We start from the raw sequence: 7,988 nt of genomic DNA on the forward strand, positions 1-7,988 counted from the left end.
GAGTCAGATACACGAGAGAACAAGTGGCACCTGAAAGAGGACTTCCCTAAGTTCCCAGACATTTTTGAACCTTGACCCTTGTGTGTCTTGGCTTTACTCTTTCTACTTGTTTTGTGAGCCAAACCTGTATCTTGGTAAGGTGAAGTTTCATAAGGTCTTAAGATCGTATTAATGAAAAGTAAATATAAGAAAGAGATGTACTGTTTATTATTTACCAGGCACTGTTCGAAGAACTTTATGCATATTAATTCATTTAAGTTTTGCAACCCCTATGATGTATTATTATTATTCTTTATTGTTGAAAGTATTACATATGTCTCCTTTTGCCCCCATTGACCTCTCCCAGCCTGCTCCCACCTCCCAGCACAGGCCCTCACCCTCCTACTGTCTGTGTCCATTAATTAAGCTTATATGCATGCATACAAGTCCTTTGGTTGATCTCTTACCCACCCCCTTTCCCTGCCTTCCCTCTGTGGTTTGATGGCCTGTCTTCATTCATAGATGAGGATACCGAGGCATAAAGAGGTTATATAATTTACCCATAACTTATGCCTCTTTTTTATAAGACAGTTGAACAGAATGTATCGAAAGTATAATAATTTGTTTAAATGCATAAAAACCTTTCTCCTTGCTCAATAAACAAAGATGTCCAAGACTTGAAGCTAGAACATCTAAAATAGGTTTCTTGATGCTAAATAGATTTTAAAAGTGAAGCAAACAAAATAATAGTCTTAACTAAGAAACCTAGTGAATAGAGGTCTCTGAAGCTAATTGCGCTTTGGTCTATACAATAGTAAGAAAGACACTCCCTTTGCAAATTATCCCTTTAAACCATAAATTCTCAAAGCAAGTGTGTGATGTCGCCCCCAGTGAGAAGAAAATTGGTTTCTGGGGTAAAAAAAAATATATTTTTATGTATAAGTCACAAGTATCCATATAGTATTACATAAATATTTGTTGATTGTACTCACAGTATCAAAATTGCTTGTGAGAAACAATTACAATAAAAATGTTTGAAATGGTTATTTTAAAGGGGTGAAAAGAAAAAATGATTGAGAAACACTGCTTCAAATAAAACAAAGTTTTCCCCCTGTATATTGACCTCAGCCTGTCATAACACAAACCTACACATTTTTTTCTTACAAAAATTCCCTAAGAAATGATCAGTCTAGAATTTGCAATCAGCTTTATATCTATTCTTCTCAAGTTCGAAAACAGTATGTAAGCTGTTTTCTGTATTAAAAAGAAAGCTGCAAAAGAAAAGTTTGTTTCCTGTCATTAATAAGCATTTTTTAAACTAGCACTTTTTTTGTCCTCTCATTTGATCCAAAATAGCTTTCCTTTGAAATGATGGAACTTGTTACTGGCTCATTCTGCCATGGGAACAGCTGCCCATTGCATGTTTGAGCATATTTGCTTAAAGAAATACAAAATTATTAACATTCTAATCCTCTAACCTTTAAAGCAGAGCCAGCTGTGGTTATTCACAGCTAGACCAGTCCTTCGGTCCCAGCTTTGTGGAAACTTCTTCCCTTGATTTCTCAGAGAATATTATGTGAACAATTTGATTTTCTGAGTAAAAGCTACACCATAAGCAAAGCAACCTCAACTATTGGCCCCAAGAACTATGAAAGATATTTTAAAATGTTAATCTGGTTTTGCTAATAGTAAGAAGTTCTCATTGCATTTATTTTATTTTATTTGGAAAAAAAACTTTACAGCGCTTCCTATGTGCTATATACTCGGTACTGTTTTAAACACTCTAAGACATTAATTAATTTAGGGAAAATCATTACACTTGCTACTTTAAAGTTTAAGAAACTGAGCCAAAGAGTGGTTAAGCAAACTGCCAAAGGCCACACATCTGGTAAGTGCCAATGCCAAGATTCAAGCAGAGGCTGTCTGGATCCCAACCCTGTGCTCATTATCATTAAACTCTAATATTCCAAACACCCAATTAATTATGTTACTTATTCTTTTCTTTTTATGTTTAAAGCAACCCAAAGAGGCAGCGTGCCTGGCATCTCAATTTTGACAGGTGGAGCCCATGAACATGAAAGAGTGTGAGCACCTGGCCCCACATCCCAATAGTATTGTTAAGAGGTGAGCATCGCATCTGAACCCAGACCCTTTCTGATCCCAGAGCCCCTGTACTGCATTGACTCCAGACTTCACCCAGTTGCTTCCCAGGAATGTATACCCTTCAAGGTCAATCACCACCCTGGCTTGTTTGTATCACCCTATCGTTTGGCATAAATCAATCCAGTAGTCACCGTCTGAAGCTTTTTTTCCCACCTGTAATACTGTTTTTCACCCAGGGGAACAACTGCTCTATTGAACTGGATGTGGCTCTTGCCACAGAGTTTCTGTTTTGCTTACAGGTATTGAAGCTATCTAGGAGACATTATATTTACAGTTTTGAACTATTCCTGAAATAGCCTTATAATTTTGACCTTGTAGATTCCAATCCAAATGTTGATCATCCACATCTTCCCCAAATTCTAGATAGAATGAGACCTAACCTTGCATTGTTAGCATGTTCTAAATTCAGATATGAGAAAGGCCACAAAACTTATAAATATATGAAATATATGTAATACCTAGTTACCAAAAATAATGAATTATCCCAGTCCAAAGTGACAAATATTCATACACTAATTAATATTCATAAGTGGTGCCATACCTTTCTTTATAGTGCACAACACCTCACATCACATTCCAGTTATGATGCAGCATAGATATTTTATTGCCATTTTATAGATGATAAAAATGATATCTAGATGCTCCAATGATGTCTAATCAAGATAAAGTTAGAGTTTGGATAGGTTATCCATTATGTGGATTCTAAAAATTATGTCTTTGATGAAAGGGTCAAGGCATGGATGCTGCTTTCCATTGAGAAGGTGAGTGAGCTGTTGGTTTTCTGTTATCCAGTAGACCCACATCTATTGCTATGATACACAGCAGTAAAAAACATTTAAATACTAACAAGTGAATTGGTATTTTGTTCTGTCAACAGATTAATAAGGTTCCAAATACTTCATGTACTCCTGTGCTTTATACCCAGTCTCTGACTCTCCCTTGCCAGCCAGTATTCATTCCCCAGGTCTGTGGTCCCTGGAGTGGCTGCATGCCTCCACATACACGTATGTGGACTTGTAAAAGTTTTACCCTTCCTCGACCATGCTTCAAGTATCATGGAACATGTGCTGTTATCCCACTCACCTATGTTCACAATTACAGAAATACATTGTGCTATGCAGATACTTCTATTTACTTTCCAACACAAGGGAAATGGAGCATCACCCAGAGGGGAACAAAGTTATGAGAACTAGGAGTATTTGGTTCTACTTATATCAATGAATGAATTATAAAGTCTTGTGTCTGATTCATTTTCATCCTTTTTATCCTCATAAAATGTTAAAATGGAGTATCTGTACATTCAACACAGTAAATGCCTTCTCTTGGAAGATTACTGAGACCCAACTGGGGCCCAAGACAGTAACAAGAGGATAGCTTGTCAGGCCCAACTCCAATCTCAGCTTTCAGGCAAGAACAGAAAATGATTTTAATTTTATATTGTCAACTATGATCATTTGGAGCTCATCTTTGGAGTCCTCTGTTGCCACACCCTAGATCATCAAGAAATAGGGTATAAATGAATACTAATCTATATTATGGTTATGTATGAAGAAAGATATAACCCTCATTCTAAAAAGTACCACCTGTGCTTTAACCGAAAAGTTGCAAGTACACCCTGAAAATTCTATGTCTACATTCAGCTCATATGAGTAATACAGAGAGCAACAGTAGGCCACTTACACTAAGTGTGCATTTGAGTGGAACATCCATTTCGACCAGCAATAATGATCTAACTTTAATGTCATTAATGATTACCCAGGGAATTTATAAAATACAAATTTCTTAGGCATACCCTTAGAATTTATGATTCAGTAGCAAGGAACTACTGTGATTCGGTGATAAGACATCAAGAAAAAGTTTAATGTATTTTTAGGGAACTTAAGAATGGTAGTGAACAGTTGAATTGACTACAAAATTTGGTTCATAGAAATTATGTCAAATACATTTCTTTCTAAAAAAGAAAATTACTTCAGATTAAGAAAAAAATGGAGAATTAAATTAAAATATTTATACATATTTATTTAAATAAAATATGTATTTTATTATATTTTAATCTTATTTATTTCTTAATAATTACACAAACACTTTAGCCCAATACACAATCCCAAAATGAGATTATTTATACCCTGTGTCTACTCATATTCTGTTCTCCTTTACTAACTGTTTTACCTCCGGAAGGAAAAGAGTATTGTATTTTGGGTTCATACTTCTTTTTTTCTGTTCTTGTTTTTGCTTTAGTTTTAGCACTTATGTATGTAAGCATAAACAATACATTGTGCAACTTTTCTCATTTGAAAGGTTTACAAAAATAGTATCAAATTATATACAGTTTCCTGGCATATCCATTTTCCTGCAATGTTCCGTTTCAAAGGTTTATTTGTCTGTTGCATGTAGCTGTAGTTCAGTCATTTTCACTTTTGTGCAGCGTCCATTGTAGCACAGAACAATTTCTTTAACCAATCTCTTGTGGATTGGTTATTAAAGTGTTTCTAGCTTCGTTTTGTTTTTTAATTTACACTGCTGCTATGAATATTTTATAGTCATCTTTTTGTGTGCATGTAGAATTGTTGGGTCAATGGATATATAAATCTTTACTCTAATAAGGTAATACTAACGTTTTTCCAAAGAAATTGTACCATTCACTTCCAATCAGTAAATTCTTTTAATATTTGGTAATTTCAGACTTTGTAATTATGGCCAATCTAGTAAGTTTAAAATGATATCTCATTGATTTCACACACATTTTTATATATATATATATATTATTGATTTCAGAGAGGAAGGGAGAGGGAGAGAGAGATAGAAACATCAATGATGAGAGAGAATCATTGATTGGCTGCCTCCTGCATGCCCCCCACTGGGGGATCAAGCCCACAACCTGGGCATATGCCCTGACCGGGAATCAAACAGGTGACCTCTTGATTCCTAGGTCGACGCTCTACCGCTGAGCTACACCCGCTGGGCCACACACATTTTTTTAAAAGTAGTTTTATTAGGTATACAGTTTTGATGCCATTATAATTAACCTCATTATTAATAACATGAAAGGGATGAAGGGAAGGCCAAATATTATAGGCATGTCATTTGTGCAGCTTTGCCAGGAAGATACAATTTAACACTCCCCAGGGAGCAATTGGTTGGTCTATTCCCCACAGATCTCTCGGGGGAAGGGACTGGATAGGGGGCGGGGGGCAGAGAATAAACACATACCCAGTCAAGTCTGGGTGAAATATGGAAGATACTTATCTGCCAGTCACACCTGAGAACAGGTCATTGGCCAGAGTAGGTGTAGCCACTACAAATGTGGTGAGATTTGAGATATTTAATCTCCTGAACAAAGAAGTTCGCTTTCTTGATTTTCCCTGTTGGTTAGCTCTTGGTCTCTCTTGGTTGACTCCTGGCTGGCAGGGTCTCACACTCCTGCATTTGCCCATGTGGGCCCCACACAATGGAGGAATGGACTGCAACTAGCCTAATGCTAACCTGGACCCAATTCCACCCTGAAATAGGAATTCTGGACAACTGGCTTTGCTCCTGGCTTGACTGAATCCCCAGCTGTGCTTCTCATAGGACTGAATTAAGGGAAATGAGACTTTGGAAACCCAGGAATGTAATTCCATGCAAATAAAATTCACACATCCTCCTGTGCGAGTCTCAGAAAAGTCTTCTCAAGATATCATAAGGACCCACTCCCAGCACTCAGTGGGGAAAGAGATAGCCCACTTCCACTGGTAAAAGTTCTAGCTTAATATGTATTTTTCACAACATAATTACATGTTTCTACTTTCTTATGGTATCATAGTTGATGCTTAAAACATATGCTAATTGTTGTTTCTTTATAAGTGATCTGTATTTTCTTTAATTCACCTAGAAGGCTCTTTTACTTTGTGGTCCAAAAGCTTTAATACAATGAATTTGGGTCTGACTTATTTTTTATTTTTTTCTACTTGGAGCACAGATTCATAAATTTTCATTTGTATTACTATTTCTGTTAGTACTGAAAATTTTATAGCTGTCTTTCCCCAGTTTATTTTTTAATTGTCTCCTTCTACAACGTCAATTAAGTCTATATTATACATTTTCATTCTGTCCTCCATATTTCTTTAAGGATTTTAATTTACATCTAGAAAAACTTCATTTATTTGTTAGCTTATAGTTTTATTTTCAAATATTTCTATTCAATTATGATGCCCTTTTGTTGCAATCTCTAATTGCACTTTTAAAAAATATTTCTTACATACTTGTTCTAAATTATATATTTGATAATCCCAATGTCTGTAGTCCCTCAAGGTCAAAATCGGTTATTTTCTTTTCATGCTTCCTCTCACATGGCGTGTTTGAGTTCTGTTTTGCTCACTGGACCTTGGTTGTCAACACATTGCTTAACCCTAATCTTGTGAATATGTTTGAGATTATATTAAGGGAGTTTTATTCCAAACAGAAATTGATTTTGCCTCTATCAAATCCAGTGGCCGGTACTGAACCAACAGCATCTCAAGCCCCTTCAAAATGCACGGATCAGTGTGGGTCTCAGAGTCAGCCTGTCTATTTTACAGCTGATCCAAGACCCAATTAACTTAGTGCACTCAGCTATTAGCATTTTCCTCGGAGGAAAATCTAGTCCATTGCCAACCCATTCTCTGCCACCAGGAAACTTTGGATGGGAGGAAAAGGCACTTGTTTTGGAGACCTTTCCTGCCACTTGAGATAGCAACGCTCCACCCTGTGTCCTCTCCCTGGTGCCATCTGCAGGGCTGTCCACAGAGAGCACCTATTTAACCATCAGGCCGGAAGAGCCATTTAAAATAATGCCATCCACCATGTCAGGAAGTACTACAGAGGTTTAACGTTTATAATGAAGGCATAAGATTTGAATGGTTAACCCTTCTACAAAAAGATAAATGTCTTCCCACATTAGATTTGTGGCTTACAGAAATTGACATTTATATTGCTGTGTCGGGAAAGAAAAACAATTATTTAATTCTTCCCACCTTTTCATCCCACTGGATGTTTGTAGAAGGAATTTATTAAAAGAATATAAATATTTGTGAATGGAAGTGAGTAGGCAAAGGTGGATCAAATGGGATGTCACAAAGGCTAATGGGATTAGAAAAACTGCAAATAAAGCTTGTTGAATTTGCATGATAGTTTCCTCATGATGACGTATGCTTGCTGAAAATTCAATATTTGAGGGAAACAATAAAATTACTAATCAATTAGACTAGGTTTGATCATCTCAGAGGGGACGCTGAAGTGCGAGAGGTGAAAATTGACTGAACTGAAGAGCTAATAGCCATTTTTTTCATCTTTACATATTTACTTTCAGTAGGTCTTAAATTTTATTCTCCATTTTTTTCCAACAACGGAGTTGGCAAAAGTTTCTCTTTCTAGAGTCAGTGTTCACTCGCAGAAGCAGAAGCTTTTTGAGTTATCAGATAAGGAAGGGATTTGTCATAGGAACTGAGCTTTACCCAAATGTCCAGAAAAGCTGGGGAAGTGAAATTCTACAAGGTGGGGAGGAGCCACCACCAGTGACCCTGAGAGGCCACGGGGCCTGCAAAGTGGTGGAGGAATCCGAGAGAAGTCTGTGGGTCTGCAGCAAAGCATCTTGCCATGGGCCAGGGCCTTTTACTGCTCAGCAGGGCCAGAGCCCCCAGGGGAGAGCTGGAAGCAGAGGAGAGGAAAGCAAATGCAGCCTGGATCAGCAAGCCCTTCTGCAGGCTGAGCTTCACTTCTGCCTCCCAAATCTCACCAATCTACCTTGTTTATCCAACTAAGTGGAACAACTCAAGGAAGGGGGTCCTGGCACATATAGTTTCAGCTGAAAAAGTGATTTTAAAAATTCC

The sequence above is a fragment of the Myotis lucifugus genome, unplaced genomic scaffold, assembly GCF_000147115.1.
Source record: "Myotis lucifugus unplaced genomic scaffold, Myoluc2.0 scaffold_118, whole genome shotgun sequence".
Lineage (NCBI taxonomy): Eukaryota > Metazoa > Chordata > Mammalia > Chiroptera > Vespertilionidae > Myotis > Myotis lucifugus.